At 38.9% G+C, this 25,572-nt stretch overlaps 2 protein-coding genes across 6 annotated transcripts in view; one reads left to right on the plus strand and one right to left on the minus strand.

Annotated features, from left to right (window-relative positions):
• Window positions 1–25,572, minus strand: part of SYNPO2 (synaptopodin 2) — a 98,902-nt gene that overhangs the window by 38,250 nt on the left and 35,080 nt on the right. The gene's annotated exons all lie outside the window — the stretch shown is intronic.
• SEC24D (SEC24 homolog D, COPII coat complex component) overlaps window positions 1–25,572 on the plus strand; it is a 143,022-nt gene that overhangs the window by 10,035 nt on the left and 107,415 nt on the right. For 3 of the 5 annotated variants that reach the window (XM_075037422.1, XM_075037403.1, XM_075037408.1), the window contains 2 exons: window positions 1,270–1,322; window positions 15,682–15,828. The gene's annotated coding sequence lies outside the window, so the exon portion shown is untranslated. The remainder of the gene's footprint in view (window positions 1–1,269; window positions 1,323–15,681; window positions 15,829–25,572) is intronic. The other 2 variants (XM_075037414.1, XM_075037428.1) reach the window with 1 other exon arrangement.

A 25,572-nucleotide genomic window follows, 5' to 3' on the forward strand; every position in this document is an offset into this window, starting at 1 on the left:
AGACTCAATGATTGCTCAGCTTGACTGAGCAACCAATCTGAGAAAATGAGCAATCTGAGCACAAGTGCAATCCATTTAGCCTAAGTCCTTATCTATTAAAGTAAGACTTTTTTGTGGCTTTAAAAAAAAAAATGTATAATTGCACAGCAATGTTCTTAATGCAAAGCAAGCTTTCCAAACCACGAATTATTCTCAGAACTATTTACTGATCCTTTTTCAGTTTGCCAGCAGCTTTTAGACAACAGAACAGAAAATATTGCTGCTGGATGTAGTGGGAATACACTTCCCTTGCTCATACAGAGAGAGTTGTTTCTTTCATTGAGGGGTCACCTCTGGAAGAGCCTATTTAGTTGAATATCCTATCTAATTCCTGAAGCCTCTTCTGAATGGTGGCATGGCCCTCAAGGCTTGAAGCTGGCTTCAGTGAACTTTATTTACACGTGTAAGTCCTCAGTGTTAATCTTGAGGTTTTGGTGGATGGCTTTGTGTATTCTTATGCTGAAACATGGTGCCCAAAATAGCATGGCTTACAAGGCAAATGGGACTTCTGTAGATCAGTTGTTGGTCTTCGTTATTGTTTACTACTGCAGTTATGTCAGCTGCAAACTTTACCAGCAGTGACTTTGTGTTTTCTTTTACACTGGTGATTAAACATCAATAAGAAAGGGTGAAGGGTGCTTAACAAGGATATGTCCTTTGACTACTGTTATGCCCCCATTGAATAATGATTTCTAATTTAAGGTTACCTTCTCAGACCCAACAACTAGCCAGCTTTTAAAGCAGTGTTTTTTACTACAGTAGCAAACTGTGCCCTTAAATGTCTTGCCATCAATAATGAAGAACTGTGTTTAAGAAATATCTATTAAATAGTCATTTCAAAATAATATAATAATTAACCTTAATCTTGGTTTTACAAACCTTATTCTGTATAGTCACTTCAGTCTCGCCATTAACTAATAGAGTAGCTTTATTTAAATGTGTCTTGTGTTGAGGTTTTTTAAATTTTTCCCCACAAAAGTGGTGACCTACTTTCTCTTTAGAGAAAAATAATCAGTCTAGACCTTCCCATTATGCAGAAATTGTGTAACTTTTTTTTTTTACTCTATAAGCAGGTTCTATTTACCTGGCACTTTACATGACTTTCTGCATGTAACATTAAGATTTTAGTATCTCTCTTCAGGGATTTTCTGGCAGGTAACTGAGTAATGATTACTGTGTTTTTGTGTAAGGAGGTTTCTAAAGGCTTTTTTTTTTTTCTTCTTTCCCCAGCTTATGGCATGTGATCCTTATGCTAGTTTGGGGCAGGAAGATGCAACTAGATGGTAAGCACAGTTAAAAATTCTCACTTGGTGTCAATTCATTGTTTCACAGTTATAAGCACAAGTATCAGTTTTGTCTGTTTGTGTTGAGAACTGTTTCTGGATACAGAAGTATGTTGTGAATGAAATGACTGCTATAAGGGGTGAGGGGGGTTAGTTTTCCAGAAATACTGTTTCTTTTACTGTTGGAAAAAATACAGGTCTGAGCATAGAACAGGATGCCTGGTTTCTTAAATACAACTATTCTACTTTATTGTCAGAGAAATAAAAAGGGGAAAGAAGCAGAGATAATAGGTATCAGTATGTGGGGAAGGGGGAGTGGGGCTAGGAGTGTGGAGACACTACGTTGTCTGTCTTTGTTCATACCAGTATTAAAGCAACAAGTGTTTGATGCACTCTTCATATGTAATATTTTCCCTAAAAGAAATAACTTACAATTCTAACATTTGATACCCTGAATACAGATCTGATGTTTCTGAATCTAAAACTTTTTGATATAGCCAGATATCTCAAGTTTAACAGAAGGTAAAATTAAGTTAATCCAAGTTAAATGGACTGTGTACCAGAAATAACAAGGAATTCAACTGACTTGAGTATGACCTAGTCTTGGCTGTAAAAGAGGTGGTGATTCAAAGTGATCCAAAAGACAGGGGCAGTGATGAAGTGATCCAAAATCTAACCAATTACAGTTGTATTCTGCTTGCTGACGAAGTGGCAAATAGTAAGTACTACATGTGGAAGTACAGAAAGTGTATGTGGAACTCGGCTTTGCCACTTAAGTACAGCATAGTATTGCTGCAGCTAAAGGCCTGCTTGCTAGTTGCTGCAATAAATTTAGCTAGCTAACATGTTTCTCTTAACTATGTTTAAGGCCAGGATAAATAACAATATAATCAATACTTAGTTTAATTTTATCAGGTATTAGCTCATACTTTCCAGAAGTTACTTTTCTCATGTTACTTGATTAGCTAGGTGTTAGTCATGAAGTTCAGGATCAGGGATAAAAGATCAGTGTTTCCTGTAGACAGTATTAAAAAAAAAAACCCAAACAAAAAAGACACTTCATTTCTTTTATTGTAAACCCTACAGAAAATGTAGTGGCTAGTAAATGTATTTAAATATATTTAAAAGTTATCTGTCACTCTAATAAAATTAACAGTGTACAATGCTTTATTATGAGCAGGAAGTAGAAGCATTGAGTGGCACAATTTTTAATGTATTAGTGGTTTTAATTGTATGAAATCAGGGAATTAAAATGAAGTTACAAATTAACTGAATTCAGACACAGTTTATAAATTAGGGGTCTAGGGCCTTGTTTTACAATGTTTATGCATGCAGGAGTCCTTTAGACAAAAAAGTAATCTTCTGTTAGTAGACTTTTTTTTTAGATATAAATCTCTGTGCAGTAAGTTAACGCTACTCCATAATGTGTTTGGGTTCTTTAGGGTTATCTGGAGACCTTTAAATAGCTCAGAGACTTCAAGCTAGTAAACACAGATCTTGCTAAGTCAAAATCCTGGGTCTCACTCACAACTGAGTGCAAACAAGCATTTGCCAGTGCTCCTCAGTCCAAAGCACCAGTCCTTCCACTGACAGTGTTCTGAACCTCCCCAGGCAGGTGGTGGTACATGTGTGAGGTAATCCATAGTCACATAATCAATAGAGGTGACACAGTGACAAACTGGAATGCCTTCTTTTTGTTTTTTTAAACTCAGGTTTACAATGAGAATGCTCAAATGTATTTCCATCTTAACACTTTCTTCGCCATCACAAGTTATAGTATGGGCTGTATAAATGCAAGTCTTAAGAAAAAAGGTGACCTCTCTCTACTTTGCATGGATTACGTATAGATATTGGTACCCATATGTGAATTCAGATGTGAGTTCTCTGGCTATGTAGCCATCTATTTAAAAAATATAGTCAGTGACACAAGCTTTTCTGTGACCTTTCCATTTCATAAGGATCTGGTCTTTGCTGTCCATCTCTAAAACTGCCACTATTTAAAATTATGTTTATAGTTTTAAATGTCTATGTTTTTTCAGCCCTATCTGAAATAAAACTGTCAGTTTCCAGCTTTAAATCAGCACCTCTGGAAATAAAGATACAGCCTGTCAGTCAGCCTGTAGATCCTGTTTCATACAAGGAATCAAGTCCTTTGATGGAATAACTCTATTTAAGATGCTTTGACTTGGTGTGGAAGCTAAGTCATGACTGCAGCTTGTAGGCTGTATGCTTAAAATACTGAGGGAATCTGAAAGCAAAAAGGCAACTCCCCCTGCCCCAACCTACCAAAACTGTAATAAAGTTAGGCCGCTTATCTTACTGGTTAATAAATCTAGCCTTGTTGAAGTTAGCATGTACTTGTGTGTTATTAATGTCTATATGAACATGCCATTCTGCTCTTGAGCTCGCTCTGTTTTCAAGCACATGGAATTAGTACCCATACAACAGTTCATTATGCATTAAATCTGTCTATATAACAGATAGCTTTCTGTTACATGGTTAACATGCAACTCCTATTCTAACTCCAGAATAACAACGCTGAAAAATTCTTCACAGCTATTACCTTGCCAGCTCTTCCATGTATTTTGAGCAATGTTTCAAACACTTCAACTAAATTTGTCTAAAATTCATCCCTTTAATACTGTGTTTGTGAAGGTCACTGGTGACATGTGGATATTGGAGATCATGACATGCTTCAGATAGACAGCTGGGAAAATCTAAGGTCAAAGTATTTCATTTTCCTGGCCCACATGTCAGGGTAACAAAACAACCAACTGCAGCTTGCCCTATCAGGCCCTGTGACTGCCCATATATGAGGAAAACCAAATGACCCTTGTATTCTTAGTTTCCTCTTTGAATACGTATATAAAGAGAAAGTAGTTGTCAGTAGATGGAAAGATAGAGATGAGCAGACAGGAAAGAGTCATCAGATCTTTGGAAAGGGAATTTGAGCCACTCGCTGATTAAACTGAGTAACAGCAGCATAGTTTAGAAGTTCCTTGAGAGGTTTTCAAAACCATATGATTAGGAAATGTTGTTGCCTAGAACTCCAGTCTGGGCTTTGTGTCCACATAAATTCATTGGAAATACCAGGTTCTAGTCTAAATCGAAGGCATGGCATTTTTGGCAGGCCAGAGCTCAAGCTTAGGGATTAAATTTTAAGCAAGCTGGGTTATATACTATTGAGATTACAGCTTCGTAGACTGGAGTTTGAGTGGGATGACTTACCTGTGTAGGAGTATTGTGTATACACACCCTCAAAATCCATGATGGCTGTATACATTTTACTCCTGTAAAGGGCCTCTTTAGAGCTGGTATACCAAATTCTAGTCTGTTTTCCTTAGCCATGCCTATATTTGAGTATGAGTCTGCTGCATGATGTGGCTCAAGCTATTTGCATCTGTGCTGCCTGGAGGTGAGTTTGCACCAAGCTGATACCAGTTCCCATCCTCTCTATACTGAATTTCTCCACCAGACAAGCTAGTTTCCTTTGGACTTAGTTACAGTAAAAGCCACAGTGTAAAGCCTTCAGACAGGGCAAATTCATCAAGAGAGTGAGAGATTCAACCCCTCCCTAGCTCCTCTGAACACATGGACATGCAATAAGGACCCTTCCCCTTAGAGCATGTTAGATGCTAAAGCTGGAGTACTGTGACTGTAGTATAAAAAAAGTGTAGTAAAATACATTTTTCTATATCTTACCTTTTGAAGTCACTGTGTCCCACTTTTGGGGGAGTGTATGTAGAATTTGCACAGTTAGACCATGCAAATATCTGTTAATTGGGTTGAACAAAGCTACTTCTAAGCTATCTCCTGAATGCTTTTCCTGAGAGGAAGCTTTGAATAATGAAGTGTCTTTGGAAGATAAGCACAGAAATATTTCCCATCACCAAATTCTTCCCAGTAGCAGGTTAATGATATTGAGAATTTGGCAGTTCAGCACACTCTTTTCTGCTTCTGGCCTTAAGGAAAGGCTCTTAGACACATCTACTGTTGTAGAGATGGCTTTCATGTCTGTCTGTAAAGCTAATTATATTACTAAATGGGTTTTAAAATGAGAAAACACAACATAAGAGAGATGAAAGGAGAAATGATATATTCAGTTATATTTTTGTTACGTAATGTTCTTTCATGTCTGATACAATACTCAAACTATTGGATTAAATCTAAAAAGTCATTCCAGAAGGTGAAGTAGGATGTTACTCTTTGAGTTCATGGGGCTGCTGCCATTGATTATCACCAAGGTCATAATTAGAAAAGTTGAACAGTGGTATAGTATTATGGTAGTTTATGGCAAAATATATGATATAGGATGCTAAGATACATAAAGCGAAGGTACTTTTTAACTTTAAAACTCATTGATCCAGTTGCCCAAAAGGTTCTGGCTTTACTTACCAACTCATGGCTAAAGCAGAACTTTAATCGTGGTTTAGTCATGTAAAAGTTCATGGGACATTCTTGCAGAGGGGTGATGGTACCATCTAGTTATTGATTTACTTTTTGTTTAACTCTGTCTCCAGTCAGTCCTGCTGCACTGTACATGTGAAATCGCGCTTCTTGAGTGCACTGGTTCAGTTTAACTGTTGTCTCCTCCTTCCCATAATGTGATAAGAATTGCATAATGGTTCAGTTCTCTTCATATTGTATTCAACAAATGCAGTTTGGTACAACTTCTTATACGTACTGTTGTGGGAGGGTTAAAGAACATGTTTGACCATTTGTATATTGATGGAGCACTTGTGCCATTTGGAACCAGAGAGCAGAGTGATCTCAGTGAAAAGAAAAGCCTGCTCAAATTCCCAAAAGCTTTGCCTAATGTACTAGTGTATCATCTTGCTAGTGGTTGCCTTTCTCTGGCAGAAATCCAAAGTTAGCAGCTGAAGAAGGGATGAGATAATGACCTCTGAAATGTTGATCTGGTATGCTGGCGACACAGCAGATTTCTCAATAGTGAGCTTGGGTACAGCACTTAAAGTCTGTTATTGGTTTTGTACAACACACCTAGTGTATAGCCTGGCTATGGATTATCCTTTTTTGGGGTGTGCTACTGCACACTTTTAGTTGATGTGTCAAAACTAAAATGTGCTAATTTTCTTGTTTACTAGTGCTGTTGATGAATTGGTGAACACTTGATAAGGAGAGGAATGATGCCATTGCCTTTCAATAGTGTGGCTGTGCACTGTCTGCTCTATTGCCATTCCCCTTTTCTTCTTGCCCTGCTTGAATAGTGACTGGTTATGTGCTTCCTGGCTTATTTTTATCCTAACCAACTTCGATCTCTCCATGAACATCGTAGCCACGTTTTCATTTCTTCTTTCCCACCACCCCCTGTGCAGAGAGATAATTGAATTGTCAATGCTTTTTGGGGATTGAGAAAATAATGCATCTTTACTGTGTGCTTTAGTATATAGGTAGCATCAAAAGTCTAACTACAGTATAGCTTATAGCCTTGAGAAAAGAATTTCTGTGATGTCAAGGTTAAAGGAGAATAAATAAATAGAAAAAATGTCTATATTATCTGCTACTGAACAGTTTGAGGCAACATTGGAAGTACTATAATAGACGGTCCTTGTGGTAATCATACCCACTGCCTAATCTTGGGCTGAACTCTTGTCACGGATACAGCAGTGGAACTGCTATGTACTTGCACTATTAGTATGGTCCTAAGACCATGCACTAGGTGTTTTCAGTAGAAAAAGTGGCACATTTCTTATACCAAAATTGCAATCAAAGGACAGGTAAATGAAAGGTAAAATGCAAAAACTGCTGTCTGAAAATACTTATCTCCTGGTGGTGCTAAGATAATAGTAGGGTATATGCACACTATTACAAAGAGAACAGCATTTCTAGCTTAGACTTGTGGCTGCTGGGAGAGAGCAGCAAAGGTATGTGAGAAGTGACTAAAAACATAAGCGCTTTCAGACCCGCAATTCAGTTTCTTAAAAGAAAAAAAAAGACTTGATTCTTTTTCTGTTCTTCCCCATAAATGAGAGGAAAGTGGGGGGAAAAGTGGCCATATGGTTCCTCTGTGTTTAACTGAGATACATGATATGAGATATATTTTAGTTCATTCCGTTGAGTTTGTATCACATAATGCAGTGCTGTAAAACAAAGATGTATGGGCTAGCTGCAGAACTAGAAATTGGGATAACTGTATGAGGAAGATACTGAACAAGTATGCCTGAACCATGCCAGCAACTGCCATCCTCTAGGAAAAGGAGTTGCAGGTCCTTGGAGGCAAGTGGAGGGAAAGAGAGAGTAGCAGAAAGAGAGGGTGGGGTGCTGGAGTCAGGAGACTGTCTTCAGCTCTAAATTCCATTCATGTGGCTTTAACTGTAAACTAGAACAAACTGAATACATACTGTGAAGTGGTTTAGGAATAAGCTGTTTTAAATTTCTCAGACAAAATCTGTGATGCCATGGCAAGTCCTTTAGAAAAAGAATGTTACATTAATGTGGTTACAAGTTTCCCTGATAGAGTTAATCTTGTTGGGAGAGAACTCAAATATGCAATCTTCTATAATCATTGATTGTGTATTCCTGATTTTTTGCATCACCATACTGACCCTTCCATTAATATAGTCAAAGCTGATATCAGAACATATAATTACTTGTGTTTATCCTTTTAAAACACTGACACAACACTTGATTTTTCTAGGCCTCATGTTCTGACTTAATGAAAATCAACATTAACTGTCCAGAGGCCTGTTAAGATTGCTTTCCAAACTGCCAGATGTAATTTAGAGAGCAAAAGCTCTTACTGCTTTTGCAGCATCATCATGTGTGAAATGTGCTGATGCGGACACTGTTTTCAGTTACAGGTGGCAGTGTGCAACTGAGGTTCCAGGCTCAGACCAGGATTGGGGAGGACCAGCCCGAACTTGGGCATTTTTGCTGTGATGAGTAAGGATGTCAGCTGGCAAATAAGCACCATTCTTGGAGTGGGTTATGCTGGCAGAGCCCTAGGGCCTAATGTGGGGTTAGTAAGCATGCTTACTATTTGCTGCATTTCAATGGTGGAAACTATGATAATGGGAGGACATGTGTGTGAATCCAGGCTGTGCTATTTTGGCTAATAGTTTGTATTTTTAAGCTGTGAAATCGGTTAGGATAAAATTTGTTCTGGCTTATTTATCCGTGCTGGAGGTTGGGTGTACCATCCCTCAGTCTTGACTGGAGTTGGGGTTATAGGCTCCAGAGCCAAGGCTGCAATTGGCACTAGCACAGTGGTCAATGCTGAGAGGCCAACCTTCTGTCTTTGGTTAAGGCAGAATTTTTGCCAAGTTAAGGACTCATTTGGTTTGCTCATCTAACTTGAGGACAGTTTGAGAATTTCAGTGCTACTCATTGCTTCTAACTCAGCCCTATTCTGGGCAAAGGGACAGGAGAGCAGAGCAGTGTTCAGGCTGAGCGAGCTTGTGTTCAGCCATCACTAAATGGGTCCCAAGTTTAATAGGTGGTTTCCTGCTTTGCCTGGACTGCTCTGGGCTTTTGTGAAGTTTGGAGTTAACCTGAGGTTTGTCTCAGGAGAACTGAGGCGGGCTTGTGAGTTTCTGCTGCAGCTGGTTTTCCTGTACCTCATATCTGTAAAATAAACTATGCAATCTAGGATTAACTAACTTCTGAGAAGTTGTTTATGAATGAGATTTGAGGCAGGTTTGCAAGTCCCAGCTATGACTGACTACAGTCATGTCATACATGAGACTCTGAGCATGTGGAGCTGTTAGGCTGAGCCTGATAATTCACCGTTTTCTGCCAGGACAACTTTTGGCTGCCCTTTGGCACAGACCGGAGCAATAGTAGAGGGTGCATCAACCCAGGAACATCATTGGGAGCTTCACACCACTTCTGGCATCTTCCTTGCTGTGGGTCAAAGGTAGCAAGGAAGAGAAGAGAGTCTATTTGAGTAAGAAAATAGACTATTACCAGCTGGAAAGTTACCCAGAGCTGTGATAAGAACCATGCTGAGATGCGAAAATCTTTCTGACTTGGTGAGAGAATGGTGAGTTTGGAGGGCAAGAGTTTGCTGGAGATCTTTCTACTTTCCTCAGTTTAGTCCAAAGCATGTTTGTGTTATTTGATTGTTTGGCCTGTGACCCGCCTTTCAGACTAAGCAATGTTTGGGGGGTGGGCACGAGGGGAGTGGGGGGACAACTGGCTTAATTAGTGACATACAGGCCATAAATCTATCCTACCAGCAGGCAAATGAGCTGCTCAGCTACTAGTGTGTACTTTGTCAAACCCGCTCATTCCTAGCTTTGTATCCTGTGTCAATTACTCTGTCCTGTGAGGCTCCTCTGTCTCATTTTCACTCCATTGGTCATCTGCCCAAATTCTTTTGAAGTGGGGGGACAGGGAACAGGCAGAGAGGGAAAGGAGGGAGGGAGGGTTCTCATTACAGATCTGAATATGAGATGACACATTTAATCCTTAGACCAAAACTACTCCAGTGACAGTTAAAATGAAATAGTTATTCAGTCTCCTCAGTCCATTCCCTGAAATGGTATTGTTTATGACAATCCCTTAACATTATGTCATGAGTTTGCAAATATACAAGCATGGCATATGATCATCCTCCCAAAAGGAATAGCAAAGGCAGCAAGAAGAAACAAATGCCGTCTTGCAGGTTTCTGTTTCAGTGAGGGCTGTAGCTATCACTGTCAATGATGTCAAGGTTATACTGAAATCTGTGCCCGATAATGTATTTCTTGCTACTTGCCTCACTGCCGAGGCAGCGATTCAGTCAATGCCAAAAGGATCATGAAGAGGTAACTAGAAGCTTTACCTCACTTCCAACAGAGAAAGCAGTGGCACTGTGTTTATTATGAGAGCTTTCTGTGGGTACATGCTCAGTACAATTGGGCCAGATCTCAGATTATAGGGTAGGGGGGCTTTTGGGACTGCATTAGTACAAACGAATCGGATTGTTCAAAGAAACCAAATAACACAAGTATCTGGTAAACGCAGCATCTAGATAATATGCATTAAACGGTTATTGTATTATGTACAAATAAAGTGGCCAATGCCTGATCTTCAAAGGAAAGCACAAAGCTCCAGGTCATTGGAGAATTATGAACCAAACAGTGGTCCAAACTCAGCTGCGAGCTCAATACAGGGACTGAGTTCTAGCTCCCATTACTTGTGCTTATGTAGCTGGACTGTTCAACTAAATAAAACTTAGTTAGACTAAAGAAAATGGTCCTCTGTGAAAGCTGGTAGCTTTGTTTACCAGGATTTCACATTAAACTCCACCATGTTGTTCTCTCTTGAACCATTTCTACTTCTTTCACTTCTCAAAGTCAGTCAGCTAGACTCAAGCTTCTCTACTTCCCTGGAAAGTTCTCTACTGACCAAATTTCAGAATTGCCTATCTCACTGTTTCACCCAAATTTCACTATTCCCTGACATTTCTCTACTTGCCCAAGTCATCATATCTTAGTTTATGGACTAATTTATATTGGCTAATGGCTTTAGCCATGAAATGGTTTCAGACAAATTTCCCAGGACTCACTGTTTAAACAAACAAATAAACAAAAAAAGGCGTGCAAACTTGGTTATCAGTCTTCTAATTTACTTAGCATCCCTCATGTTTAGGGTGTGGTGTTTTGAAACAACCTTTTTAAACCAAGGGCTATATCAGGCCAACCCATCTTGGTGCTTAGAAAGGAAAGCTCTGCCAAACTGGGTGAATGTTTTGTGAATGCCATAACATTGGTTCACATAGAGGCCTTCCAGTGTTGCCTGGCTGCTGTCCTGGACAGCTCCTTTTTTGTGACTCATCAGGGAATTTGGATGTTCAGCAGTCTCATCTCTCCCTGGTGGCTTAAATAAGGCTGGCTGGGAAAGCAGCAGTGATGGCTCAGAGGAAGTATGTACACCAAGGATATCCATGCCTACCAGGGGACGTCAGTGGTCTACTTCTGGTTTGCTCTCCCAGCAGAGGAGATGAGGTTTCTGTGTTTGTGCTGGAGGCCCTAATGAGGTCGGAAACAGTGGCTAGAGACTCTCAAGAGATGTTTCTGAAGCCTCCAGCAAGCTAGGAGACAAAAGTATTCCCTCTGTGAGCTTTGCTACTTGCCTGATAGCAACAAGGAACAAGTTATTTAGAACTGTGCTTTTAATCAAACAATTAAAGCCCATAATCTGCCATGAAGATTTCCCTACCTGTGTCTCTTTTTTAGGCTTAGAATATATTCAGAATTTACCTTAGTTTAATTAGATCAAGCTTTAAAATGGTCATAGTTGAATTGATGCAAACTGTCATATAAAATTCTTCCTTCTTTTTCAGTGGCTTAGTCTAAAATGGCTTTAACCTAAAATAATTATAAAATAAATAGGAATAAGCATGTCTATTGCAAAGATTTACTTTGTTGCCCCCTCAATCCTTTCTTGTATAGTCCTTGAACCCATTTGTCAATTCATGTGTGTTTCATAAAATTGACATGGAGATTAATATTCGTGAGCTGCCTTTCAGCTCTTAAATAAAATACTGTTTAAGGCTATGTATCATAATTCCAGTGTGGGGCCAAGCAGAGTAAAAATGAAGTGTCTTGCAAGTAGAGCATGAGACTTACCCTGGACCTGAAGGCTGAAAGATCCTTGTTCAACGCAGGCTGGAATCATATACCCATCCCCTTATTTGGATTTTAAAATCAGTACTCACTTGTGTTTGTTAATTTGGAAATAACAGCACTTTGAATTTCATGATAAATATGCTGCCAGGGGAATATTACAATGATGGAAGAATAACTTTTTTGGCATGGCAAATGGATAGTTGTCAGAACATTGAGGAAACACTGACTGTAACTGTAGAAGTCGAGAGAGATTTCTAGCTCCCATGTCAATAGTCCACCTGTGGCTGTTGCCCTTGCACAGTCGTGTCTGAGCAAGTCTAACACGGAGGTGCTGAGCTCTATTTAATACTCCTGGACTTAGTGCTGCAAAGAATTAGACCTCCTATTCTTACAGTCTCCAAATCAGGCATGTTGGCAGAGTTGGCTTTTTCTGTCCTTAACTTTAGTAAGAGCAAGTTGTCAGCATATTCAGAAGCTGGACCAAGAGGATTTGTGTTCCCCCTGCGCTTTCCTTTCTGTGTGTTCCCAAGAGGAATGGCTGCCTGAGAACCGGAAAAACTGGCTACGCTGACCTGTGAGATCTGTTTGCTTGTTTTCATCTGTCCTGTCCTCAGTGCAAGTGTTGGGCTTAACTCAGGGTATCTTGCCCAGTCAGGCAGTCTGGGAAAGGCTGGCAGTTGTGTATGAGGGCGGGGGGAAGAAATGGTGTTACTTTTGCAGAGCTGTGAATCCAGAACCTTTGCCAGTGTTGCATTCTTTTTTTTTATGGCTTGTTTCTAAGAAGCTATTGCTGCAACAGTACTGGCTGCAAACAAAATCTCATTTACTCAAAGTTCATGACAGGACAGGTTGTGCATTTTGAACATTTGTGGGATGCTTGTAAAGGAAATACAGAGCACGCTTTCCAAAAGCTTCAGCTTGAAATGCAACAGTTTCCATGCTGTCTGGAGCTTCAGTGTCAAAGAGATTTCTATTTTTAGAGAGAGATTCTACTCAAAGAGCTATATAAGGCTGTGCTGGGAAGACCATTACTTTTTTATAATATATGAGAATACTTTTTACTCAGTGGGCAAGAAAAATTCTGTATAAAACTGGAAAACACAAAGATACTGACTTTGTCTTTTGAGGGGGAGAGCAAGCTGAGAATGAAAGACCCAGTATTTGGGTTTTTAATATTCTAATTTCTCTCAAGTTCTTGAAACAATTGCTTTAGCCATTAAAAATGTCAGAGAAGGCTCTTTTTCATGAGTGAGGATGCAAGAAGGAAGAGTTAGTTCCAAGCACAGTCTGGTGCCAAAAGACAGCTTACGCTAACAGGTGACAACACCAGGAAAACCCAACAAATTGCTGTCATATCCTTCGTGGGAAACTAGGTAAAAGTTGTTGTTACAGATTCAGTGTTTCCAACTACATTTTTCTTAGTTATTCCGAGTACAAAGTGCACCTAAACTGATTGGGTGCTGCAGAAAAACTATCAGATAGAGTGGTTAGGTGGGCTAAGAGTTGTAGTCACAATTAATGGCAGAAGAACAGAGCAGTATCTGAAATGCTGGCTTCCTAGGGAGTCTTCTTCTGAAGCCTGTCTTTTCCTCACATAGAATCATCCAGCAAGCATGTAACTCTGTTACCCTTAATCCCAATTTTTGTATGAATAGATAGGAAAAAAAAGGTCTGAACATAACTGGTTAAACCCATGTTCTCAATTAACTTTCTCAATGTCATTTCTACTGCAGTTTTAAGAGGATCTGATTGGCTTCCAGGGAATAATTTGTCTATGAAACGTGGGAGACTTTCTGGTCTGGGCCAACCTTCAGAGGCAGCCCAGGTAACATTGGTTTTAGCAGCTGTTGCCAATGTTAGCACAGCAGTTGGGGCTGATATGGTTTTGCTTGAGTAAGGACTAGATGAGATAACAGAGCTAAATTAAGGACATTGGGTCCATTCCTGCTGTAGTCTGACACAGCTCCTGCAATGAATTCTAATTTGGAGGTAGGACTGAACTGATGCTGGTCTTAAATTGTCTTGGGTTTCTACTTCTGTTTTTATATTGTCTAGCTAGCTGTGACATAATGTGTATGGCTTCAGGTGAGTAAAATTATGAACAGTTAGACTATCTGAATTAAGGGTGAAAAAACACAGCGACCTGAAGTGATGTTGGCATTCCAGTAACATAAGGAAAGATAGCAGTCTTGTGTCATGCAGAAGATAGGAGAGGCCAGGCTAGTCGGTAGCAAAGCAGCAGCATAGGCAGCAATTGCTGAATAGTTTGAACTGGGGAAAAGCCTTCATCCACCCAATGCGCTGAACCAGGAATAGCAGGAGAAATAACACTCTACTTTGACGTTTGTTATTCAGAAGAAATAAAATTATTGACACTGAAATGTGCATTTAGAATGCTTTTGAATACACTGACATACTCGTCCTGGCTTATTATTAAAAGTATGAGAAGCAGCTCAAGTGTTTTGAGGAACTGCCGCTCTAGCCAACTGTTGTGCACACAGGTACCTTTGCAGATTTATTGGTGAAATCGGCTTCATATACTAACTATATTGCTTTTGAATATAGGGCAGGAACAGGACAACTGTGGGCATTCATTACGTTGTAAGTACAGGGACTGCACCTGAAGGGATTACACTAGAAAGAGACCCGTTAGCTGAAGCGGGGGGTGTGGGGGGGGTGAGCGGGACCAGCTTCCCGCGCTTTTCAACAAAGCGACACCGCCCCGCAGCGGCAAATGGGCGCCAACGCCTGGAACGGCCTGCGGGCTGTTACTGCCCGTGGGACGTGGGGGAGCCGGGCGCGAGCGGTAAGCGTTTTAAGATAATTGCAGGAATTGTAAGGCATTAATCGTGGTAAACTTGAGGAAATGGGTCGTAACTCTGCAGTGTGGGTGTGAGAAGGCCTTTGGCAAGGTCGTATTCATTCCTGGAGAAGCACCGCAGAAACCAGCTCCTCATTCTTCCCAGTCTGTGTTGAAGCGCCGAACTCTGCCTCGAGCCGACGCTTTCTTCTCCCTCTCTCCTGTGAAGTGCCTCTATACCATCTCTTCCCTCACTGAGAAAGCACCCAAGAAATCTTCCCATGGTAGTCCCCTCTTCCTTCCTAAATGTCACCAGTACTGCTGGCTTACTCTGCAGCAGAGACATGTTCCTAATTTGATCCACTTCGCAGCTGTCTCGGGCAGGAATTCCAGGCTGCCTTTCCCCAGTTCCTGAACAGTTTCCTTCTGGGATTAAACAAATCTCTACACTGTTTCCCAAACAAGTAACTGGTTGATGTTTTAGAGGTTAATTCTGACTTTGTTGGCTATGCATTCAGGTGGCGCTGAACTTTATCCCTGTTGTTTTACTAATAAACCCAGCAATTTTATGATTTTGAAAAGACATTAGGTGAAGTGTTGTACATCTGGTCAGTCAGTTGTCCTAATGTATTCTCAATTAACTTTCTCAGTGTGATTTCCGCTGAAAGTTTCATGCTCTACTTGTAAGACACTGTTCTGTATTTGCATTTCTTTTCATTTTGTTAGCTGTTGTACAGAGGGAGATTAGAACTGCTAATTACTAAAAAAAAATTAAAACTTCCATTTGATCAACACTAACTGTTTTGTAATGACATTAATCTATTGCATACAGTATTTCCATTTTCCAAATGGAAATACAGATACATTAATATACAGATGCCTAGTCCAAAGGAATAATAAAGGACTATAAGCTCCAAGGTTAACTTTTCAACCAGAGAAAGGGAAGTCTTAATTGAGGTAATCTCTCTTTTTCTTTTGTTTACAGCAAGGCATAATATAAACTTGCATCACTTCAGCTTTTTCCCCTACATTGGCAGGGTAAGTTGAAGAAAAAAGTTGAAAGAGCTGAAAACTGAGGAGACATGACTTCATAACTGAAATTTTAGTCATCATTGATTGATCATCTAAAATGGTGAGTGCAAGGATACATATTTGATCATTCAAATTGGCTTATCTTTCTTTTTTATTTGCAAACTCTTATTTTATATTGACTTCAAAATTTGATTGAATACTATTAGAAACTGACTCTGCAATTTTTTTTAACTTTATTCTAATGTCTATCTCTCATGCACCTCTAGATAAGCATGCTTCTGTTTTCAGTGCGTAGTATTCTCCAGTCATGTCAAACAATAATCTATACTGCAAAATAAAAGGGAAAAAAAGTCTTTAAAGGATGTAGTGGGGGAGGTGGAAAGCCCAAGCTGTTCTTTAAGACTCTCTGAAAAAAGCCACATCATCTTACTCAAATGCTGCTGTAGGAGACAAATAAGATTAAGCAACACCATTATGCTGTAAATAAACACCATCAGTCTGTAAGTTGTGATTGTACAATGATTTCATCAGGGCCCCTCTAAATAGCTGAAGTTTAACTCAGCAGTACAAAATGCATAATGTTACGGAAAACAGCTGTATTGTGTGCATGTTTGTGTAAGCCTGAATTTAGTTATGGATAAAGATTTGTTTGAAAAGCCACTAACTTCCAAAATATATATAAACATATTACTACTAATCCTGGAGTCCTTTTGTGTAGCTGTTTTAGAAACATACTTGCTATAGTACTGTTCCAAGAGTCCAAACCAAGAAGTGAAACAAACTGGGTAAAAGAAATGAGACTGAGGGAAAATGCTAAATAATTATTTTTCTATTAGAGTACTTCTAAGTTTGGAAAAAGGCAATGCTTGTAACTCTATTATTTATTCAATATTATAATATTTAAAATGCTAGAATGGTGGGAACAATGTAATTTGGGCAGACAAGCATTTTAAAAAAACAAAACAAAAAACCCAAGGGTGGTGGTCAATCTGCAGTCCCCACCCAGTAGTTGTGTATATCCTGTTGCCCAGAAAGGTGAAGCTCAAAACTTCCCTCGGTTGCTCTGAATTAGCTAGCCCCAGTACCAAGGAAGGCTACTCAGTTTTTATGAGGCCAGCCTTGCAAGTGTGTTACTTGAGTGTCTTATACTTGGTAGTCTCGCTACAACCAAACTGTAACAGCTCCCTTTCACTTCTCAAGTATTCACCCTTTCAAAATTCTTGTCTTGGACTAGAAAACTACAAAGTTTTCTGATAACTTCTTGAATAGTATGAAAATTTATTTTGAGAGGAGCAGAAGGGTCTTTTGGGCTTTGTATCCTAGACTTTTTTTTTACTACCCCTCTCCCCTCCATTGTTTGACTTCAATATGATCTTTAATGACTTCTGTTTGGTGATGTGTGTTTGTATGTGATCATATGTGTTTGTCATTAAAACTATATGATGTTTACATATATATATATATGTAATGAACACCAGGTAAATGTGGGAATGTGTTTGCCTTTCACCCCACTATTCCTGCTCTTCTGTGATATGGAAAAAAATTATGATAAAAATTACATGGGGTTATCATAAAGTGTACATATAAAACCATAGCTGGCACTATTAGAATTGTACTTTAACTAGTTAAACTTCCATCTCTAGCTTTATAAAGTTGGTGTGGATTTTTAAAGTATGGTAACCATTCTTTTCTTTTTGATATGGTAGTCATATTCCTTTAAAGAAAAACTATACATCAGAACTGTACACACACAGGATGTATTGTTCTGAGGTTTTACTGAAGAGTTCACTTTCATATTCAGCCATACAAATACTAAATGTTTGGACAGGGCATCAGAACTTCCTTATATGGAGGAAGATATTTTTTATTCTGATAACAATGTTAGAAGCATTTCAGTAGTGTGTCAGCAGAAATAGCTGGCTACTGTCCATGTGGCACAATCCTCAGAGTGGTGATTTTCCTCTGTATGTCTTTGAGGGCACCAAGGTAATAATGGTTTTGCGTAGGTGATCAGGGCCGTGGTGGCTTTGGCCACAATAGGGTCACTGAGTATGATAGTAAATTCTTTTTTAAAAAGTGTCTGTATATAGATTTCCATGTTAGATGTCTGGATGCAAACCACATGTATGCTCTAACTGACAGGAGGACAATAACTGATCTTGACTGGGCTCTTTAGGAGGTCTTGTGTCAAAATAGAAAGTAGTTGAAGTAGCTAATAGTGATGATGAAGATAGCTGAAACTGTCATTCACCAGGTACATGTACAACTAAGAGACACAGAGTGATGCCAAGAGAAAAGGCGGTGCATTTTACCAAGACAGTAAAAACAGTATCTGGAGAGGGAGGAAAGACTGATAGCTACCTAGCAGGGAATGGGCAGCGTTCAATATGAGTGAGTAAAGACAGTTTTCCAAATGTAGTCCGAACAAGGCTGCTTAAGAAGCAGTGAGGAGTCTTATAGAATGCAGTGTATGTTAGTTGCTTAAAATGAAATCTATTTTTACAAAAAAATGCACAAAACCAACCCTCAGTGTGGAGTACTTCCTGAGGATTATTAATTGCCTGGTGTTAGCTGCATCTCTTCCTAATCAGTTTCTCTTGGCAAGTTACCGTGATCCCCAGAAGATCTTAAGCAAGTGTGACACTACTTGTATATCTTGAACAGAGTGAGAAGTGCTCAACAAGCTGTTGAATTGGTATTTACATATTTGCAATGTGAAATTACGCTATTGGAATAGGCGTGATGATGTTATCACCAGCTGCTATCTTGAGATAAAAATATACTTGCCATTTTCGCCTTGTTACTGCCCTTGTTACTGTTGTTATGCTTCTCATGAGATCAGTGACCTAAGTACCATTACATTATGCCATTACATCTTAAATACATCAAATATTTATGTACAAGTCACATGGGTTTTTTTCAGTACAGTCTATGCTGTGCTGAAAATCCCCATGTATACTAAACACAGTTCAAAAGCTGCTTGCACTTTTAAAATCTGGATCTATATATCACGTTGATTACCACCAGAAGGCCCAAATATCTCTTTGAACAAGCTAGCTTGCATATTAGAAGTAGGATGGTGGAATTCGATATTGCCATTCAACCTCAAGTTATATTACCTTATAGTAAGGTGAGGTATTAAACTATTTCAGTAGGTTTTGAAGAGCTTGTCCAGAGCTGGAGTATGTCCTTTCCATTGTACTGTATGGACACACCCAAAGTCTTGGTTTCAGATGTTGACCTCTGATTAGTTGTCTAGGTACCTGTATAGTCAAATATGACTACATCTCACTTTCAGTAAACACACATTTCATCAGATGAATGTATTGACTAGATCTTCATTTACTATTAGGTCTGAAGCCAGGGTGGGATTTTAAACATTAAACCTTACTGAAGATCCAAGACTCTGTGTCTCAATTTCTTGATAATTACTGAATATTTTTACTCCTGTTGCCTGGGTGCACACACATACTGTGCCCTTTGTACAAAGCAGTATAATGTAGTTCAAACATTTTAATGAGATAATAAGACCTTCACTCTAATTGCATGTTATTTTAATGAAAAGCTTTACTACTAGTACAAAGTTTAATTCTCTGTAAGAAGCAGGAGAGACTACTATTTTCTTATTGTAGGTTTTCCAAGTTAGGTTATTACAGTTGGCTTGTTGAGAGAAGTGAAGCTGTTCCCTAATGGGTTTGCTCTCATCTTAAGCAGTAGAGGGCAGTGAATGCACTACACAGAAAAAGAAAAATGTCTGATCATAGGAGAATTATTATTCTTTCCCTGTCAGAAATGGCCACTGTAGGGCTCACACAAAGTAATTTACAAATCTGGGTCGGTATCATGATGATTTTTTACTTAATAGACTAAATACAGGCACAATTAGGTAAACTATGATTATTTTTTAAGGAACTGTTACTTGCAGACCAGAGTACTCTTTGTTACCCTGCATATGTAGTTTAAAACTATCCTATGAATTTTTGGTTGTTATCTTGAGATGTTGTAAAAGGGAACAGAGAAACAAAGCAGAGGGAAAAAGAAAGGGAGATAAAGACGAAATTAAAACTCTGGGAAAGTAGTACTGAGGACATGAAAAAATATATTATCTGCAGCTACAGTTCTGGGTGGCTTTTTTGTAATTTTCTGTATCAGAATATTTTTTGACAGAAGTAAAATATGAACACTAAAAGCTGTTCAGTTAGGGTGAAGGGAGGTTAAAAAAAACAAACCCCAACCAGAAACCAATCTAAAAAACCCCAGAAAGCTTGGGACTTTTCCTTGTGAGAACACAGACATTTTCTCCAAAACTACTAAGTTTAAAACTGTTTTCCAAAGGAGAATATTTTGATATGAAGTATTCAAGCAGTTGTATTAAAAGTCATCCTAAAATGATTTCTAATGGACGTATAGCACATTCATACTGCACATTAAAAGTATTGCTACTTATTTAGTCAGTACCATTTTTACATTTCTTAATATTATTTTTACAGTCTCTTTAGACTAACGGTAAGAATCAGAAGTTTGATTTAGCTGAGATAGGGACATTTTATCTTTTTTTTTTCTTTTTTTGTCCTCACTAAGTCCATTTCGATACAGCATTTTTTTGTGTTTCTCTCTCGTCTCACATGTTATTTAATGTGGGGACATAAGGATTTTCACCAAATCTCTCTAGGCAGGAAAAAATCCCCATGGTTTTGAAAATTGTCTGTTATCACTAATGATAGATATCCTGTGAGTTTCTGTGTTTTATTACACAAAGCATACCATGCTTTATTGCAACAAGATACCATCTTTGATTAGAAAACTATTAAAGTTGTGCTCATAGACATCAGGGAAGGATTTTTCTCACAAGCCTTTCAAGGCGTTTATCATTGTCTGCCTGCACTTTGCAAGGTTAGATGCTTTAGAAAACAGGTTTTTTTTGTGGTTTTTTGTTGTTTTTTTTTTAAAGTAACATTCTACATTCAAACAGTGTTACAGGCTTATATCATGGATTGATCCCCTTCTATGACTTTTTTCATTAATTGTTCAGTGAAGCAAAAGTATACACATAAAATTGGCTAATGAGAGCCCACTGGGTGTGATTGTTGGCATTATAGAAGAGTCACGTTCAAAATGATCTGGAAAATGGAAGACAAAAAGTAAAATGAGATAATTCTTTAGAGTAATGCAAACTGCTCCACTTGGGAAAGAGAAATGGAATTTATAAAAACAAGAAGTGTCTTGCTGACACCAGTTCAACTGCAAAGGTTCTGGGGGACGTTTAGTGTGTTTCTAAACTAAACAAGGGAAGACTGGAGCGGGAGGTAGGTGGTAGGGTTTTTTGTTATTTGTTGCATTTTTTTTCCTTAAGGAAAGAGGGAAATGTGATCCTGGGCCATATTAATAGGATAGCTCAATCTGTAGAACATGGGAGGTAATTATTCATCTTTATTTGGCACTGCGAGTACTCTGTCAAGTTCAGAAAGATGTGGGCAAATTGGAAAGGGTCCAAAGTAGATCAGCAAGTATGCTAAAAGAGTTAGAAAGCATGACCTATGAGGAAGCTGTGGAGGAATTTAGTGTATTCAGTCTTTCTTTTTTGGAAAAGAAAAGACTAAAACCAACTATAGAGATGGGAGGGAGGACTTAACCACTTCACAGCAGGAAACTATTATAAAGAAGGCAGTACAGTTGTTTGTTCTTGTTTGTAGGCTAAAAGCAGCAAGAAATCAACTCTACAGCAAAGAAAATTTAAGCTTGCATATTCAATGTTTCTGAGGATGATGAAAAACTTTGCTAAATTAGGGGTCCTGGAAATTCCTTCGCTGGAGGATTTTAGAGTTTAAGCAAATTTGTCGGACATTGCCTAGGCTTATTTAATCCTTAGGGCTAGAAGCAGGTTTTCAGTTGTTCTCGAGTGAATTTTTACTCTGGCTCTAAGTCCTAATTCATGATGACTGAGGTTTTGACAAAGCCCAGTTGCAAGAGGTCATAAGCATAGTTGGTAGATATGGGGTGGTTTCAGCTCAAATCAGTGGAGTATGTAATCTCTCAAGGTGCAAGCAGCCCCACACATCTATGGTCAGTACTAGCAACCATCTAAATAACCTTACAGGAAAGGGGAAAAAGCAGCCAGGAGGCCAGTCTACAGGACCTTACTGAATCTATAGTTGCCACAGTAACTGAAAAGGCCCATACAACCATGTCTCGAATTGTACTCTAAACACAGCCTTGTTTCATCTTGGACATATTTTTGAGAGAAAGAGTGCCTATAACGTGAATCCTTGAAAATGATAGCCAAAGCAGGACAACTTTACCTCTGTGTCTGAGAAAATAGCATAAGAGAAGATAAATGCATCTCTTCCTAGAATAACTTAGCACAGAGCTCCTTGGACTCCATAAGATCCAGACTCATTTTACAGAAGACAGCAGCAGCCACAGAATGGAGTGTATTGTATAATCTCTCCCGTTCTTTTGGGGTCAATGCAGGAAGCTATATTCAGTGCCAGAGAGGATTCTGCAGTCATCTTTAAAAGATTACTCCACTTGCATTAGCAAGCCTGTTGGTGACTATAACAAGGTCTGGTTATGAAAAATAAGACTCGTATAGCTCCCAGTGCCTTAATCAGTACATTTCATCTAGACTTATCTGGCAAAATTTATTTCAGATCACTTTTGCTATTGGGAATGTAATTACCTTCTAAAGTATGGCTAAGATGAGTTAAGTGGCAGAATGATTCAAAGAACAAGTGCTCCATTTCTTTCCTGACCCAAGTTCATGTCTAATATAGAGAATCTGGAGTGATTTTGACGTCAGCCTAATCCCCTGCAGATGCTTGTTCATCTTGCATTTGGAGAATACTTAAACATTATGAGTCATCTCTATTGAAGAGGCCCTACACACTAAAAGAGCAGATCTGGACTGAAATACTGAGGAGAAAACAGGAACACACACAGCCCCCCCCCCAAATTTTTGGGAAGTCTCTCCTTGTTACACTGTTTATGCAGTGAGTTGTAAGAAGAAACCAAAATGCTTCCTGGCATGGGTAAAGCAAGATCACTAACTATTCCATTTAGCACTGCTGTCTATTCACTCGATCAATTACTGCATCTAGATTTGCTCTGAGAAGTGTTGTGTCACAACAGCATCACTGGATTCCTATTTAGACTGTCTAGTACCAAAATGGCATGAGATTTTTCTAAAATACTAATGAAAGTTGTAGGTAGTCATTGAATATGTATAAACTATAGCTTCAGCTCCGAGGAATATGTTTGGGAATGTTATGTACTGCCCCTCAAGTATATACAGATACATGTGGACCATGAAATGCTAAATTCTTTCCTTACAATTGGTTATGACTCTGTAGAGCTTTATGCTTCATCCAGCTCTGTTCTCCAGGTTTTCCCTAAATTTCCCTAAATTAGGGAAAGGTAACAGCATCTATGTATTTTGAAGCAGCATAGCATATAAAAAGGAAGGGGGAGAATTTGCTATGTACAAGATACATTCTTATAAGGCACCGAACCATCTTTTAACATTTGCTTGTGGTCCAGCTGTATATTTGTTATTAAAATGTCTTCTCAAAATCTGTTGTAATAAACCAAGTAGAAATCAATCTTACTTAGATGGCTAACTTAATTAGATAAAGTTGGCTTAATTATGTCAATTGTCATTACAAAGACTGCAGTAGTTTCAAACACGATGCATAAAACCTAAAGCTACTAACACTTGAAGATACACCCAAAAAAAGTAGTGGAATGGAAACTTAGTTTCCTGGCCAATTCTGACAGGTTTGGGGTTTTTTGCTTGTTTTTTTGTGGTTTTTTTTTTGCCTTTTCTAGGCAATTTCTTCTTTCCCTCTGTATTCTTATCAGAAAATCCTTTTGCTCTCTGATTATTCTGAATTATTCCTTGCCTTATGGTACATTTTTTAAAAAGAGGAAATACCTGGAAGCACTCTATGCTGTGTGGATTACATAGCCTTCATAAGGTTCATCTGTTCAAATTCACATTCTGAGGAAGATGAGGAAATAATCAACTAAGTTGGATGCACACAAGAGCCTGCTCTTTCTCACTGTTACTGTTAATGATCTCCATCAGGTTCAAGCCCCTTGGACTTCTTTCTTCTATACCCCTGATTCTCATTTTTCTATAACTCAAAATTCCTGATGACCCATGCCAGCCACCTGACTTTCTGCAAATATATGTTTCTTGCCAAGCCTTCCCTTATGTACAAAATGGCAATTAGTCATTTTTCAGTACCTATTTTTAGTCAGCAACATGGGGGGGGGGGGGGGCGGGGGCTGCTTTTAACCCAAATTCTAGCCAAAATGATTTAGTTGAGATTTGTGAGCTCTTTTCTCTACACCCAATTTTTCAACTTGAGCTCAGAAAATCATTCCAGTCTCAAACACTGTGTATCACAAGAAACAAATACTAAGGAGGTTGCTTGATCCTCTGCAATTCTGCAGTTCCTAGCGTAGCTGTCGCTGGAGTTCCTGCTAGAGGTGATTTGCCACCATGGAGGGAAATTTTAAAGGTGTAGGGAAGGGTGCTAGCTTCATTCTTTATTTCTGTGGGAAATGTGGGAGGGCATGAGGATAATGGCATCTCATTTTTTTCCATCCACCTGTACATGCAACATGCATGGATCCTGGCCTTGCAGAAGCAAATGAGTAAGTTATGAGAACAATGTCATGAAAACGGTCGCCCTATCATCAAATGTGGAATAAGCAGGTATGCAGAAACTTTTCGATTCAAAGTATTAAGAATTTTTAATTATAAATTATTTCAATAATGTTCAAAGGAAATATGAGAAGTTCAAGCCAGTTTTGACTACCCTACAGTATTGTGCTTTGAAGAGCTGAGAGTGAGTTCTTCAGGTTGTGAACTGAAAAATTATTCCATTTTCCTCTGGAACAACATTTACTCTCTGCACCTCATTTTTGTCTGTTTTCACACTCAAATGAGATGAAGTGAGAAACCTTAAACACAGATATTAAGAAGTTTTCTTACAATTAATCACTCTGAATAAGAAGCATCTGGTTCTGAGTGAACTAAATTTATGGGAGAAATCAGAAATGAGATGACATCTTAGAGCTGGGCTATATCTTAACATAAACAAATAACTCCTGTATTTCTTTTGGAACTCTGCTGTCCCAAGCCAGATATGAGAACAAACAAGGCATTAGCTATATTTCCCAGTATGAAAGTCCCTTAAAGCAGTCTACTGGGAAAAGTGGGTCTGAAAACCACTGGCATTGTCTCAGACTAAGCTATCGGGGTTGTGATGAATTAAAAAGGACAACATTCTAATTTTAGTAGAGTTTTATGTAGACTTACGAGAACTCAAAAGAGGATTGAGCTTGCTTACTCATATGGAAATGACTGTTAGTTGTGGGGGTTTTTTCCTGAATTAGACAAATATTGATTAGGACATTGGCACACATCCCACAGTCCTTTCTGCAGATAAGGAAATGGTCAAAGAAGGGCAAAAGGCAAGTATTATCCCATTCTATCTCTCAGTACAGCCTGAGAGCGATGATTTGTAAGTGCAGTTCCAGCAGGGAGCTGGGCAACCATCATGATGATCCTATGGACAGTTTCCTTGCATGTTTTGTGTTCCTCCACAGCAGATTGCACCCAATAAGTAAATGAGACCTCCTACCCCATTCCCTCATCAGCATTTTATGTCAGAGTGTTAGAACGTAAAGGATAATAAGCTGGATTTGACATGCAACTGGAAGAGGCATTGGCTGTGGAAGCTATATGCAATGCAGAAACCCAAGACAAGGCAGGGCAAAAGAAATACCTTTTCACTTACCATCTATGTAATGGCAACCATTGTCAACCATCTATAGA

Source organism: Buteo buteo, chromosome 1 (assembly GCF_964188355.1).
Source record: "Buteo buteo chromosome 1, bButBut1.hap1.1, whole genome shotgun sequence".
Lineage (NCBI taxonomy): Eukaryota > Metazoa > Chordata > Aves > Accipitriformes > Accipitridae > Buteo > Buteo buteo.